This window comes from Carassius auratus, unplaced genomic scaffold, assembly GCF_003368295.1.
Source record: "Carassius auratus strain Wakin unplaced genomic scaffold, ASM336829v1 scaf_tig00023476, whole genome shotgun sequence".
Taxonomy (NCBI): domain Eukaryota; kingdom Metazoa; phylum Chordata; class Actinopteri; order Cypriniformes; family Cyprinidae; genus Carassius; species Carassius auratus.
Window position 1 is genome coordinate 467,690 of NW_020525272.1, and position 911 is coordinate 468,600.

General features: G+C 46.8%; 1 pseudogene; it reads right to left on the reverse strand.

Moving 5' to 3' along the window:
* Positions 1-509: 509 nt before the first annotated feature.
* LOC113077889 (uncharacterized) lies at positions 510-602 on the reverse strand (annotated as a pseudogene).
* Positions 603-911: the final 309 nt, after the last annotated feature.

Below are 911 nucleotides of genomic sequence, written 5' to 3' on the forward strand. Positions count from 1 at the left end.
GGTTCTTTGGCACTGATTTTTTTTAATGTGACACAACGAGTTTACGCCAACCACAAAGTGGAAGGAGACACAAGCACTGCGTCCGAAATGCTATACTGCAAGGAGTCAGCAATATTTTGATTTGAGGGCGTGGGCAAACGTAAAGTGATGTAAAGTGACATTCAGCCAAGTATGGTGACCCATACTCAGAATTTGTGCTCTGCATTTAACCCATCCGAAGTGCACACATACAGAGCAGGGAACACACACACACACTGTGAACACACACCCGGAGCAGTACACACACTGAACACACACCCGGAGCAGTGGGCAGCCATTTATGCTGCGGCGCCCGGGGAGCAGTTGGGGGCTCGATGCCTTGCTCAAGGGCACCTAAGTCGTGGTATTGAAGGTGGAGAGAGAACTGTACATGCACTCCCTCCACCTACAATTCCTGCCGGCCCGGGACTTGAACTCACAACCTTTCGATTGGGAGTCCAACTCGCTAACCATTAGGCCACAACTTCCCAAAAAAGATGGAGCGCTCCACAGATTTGCGTGTCATCCTTTCGCAGGGGCCATGCTAGTCTTCTCCAATTTTTGTATATGTGCCGCCATGGCGAGCAGAACGTCGTGGCGTGTGTCCATTGCAAGATAGAGCTGGCATACCACAACTAGGGCCCTATGATTTCCGCAATGCAGAAAACGCGGAGGGAATCGTGAAATCCAGTCATAAAAATTTACAGTTTAACGCAGAATGGCAAGGAATTTGCCAAATTTTTTATGAATTCAATAAAAATAGGTCATTGCACTTACATCAAATTACGATATGGACGAATATCTGTAAATATTAAGCCGGAATAGTCTGTTAAAATATGAATCCTGCATGTTATATGTGTCTCTGTTAATGAACGGTGCAGAAGCGCCTCTTC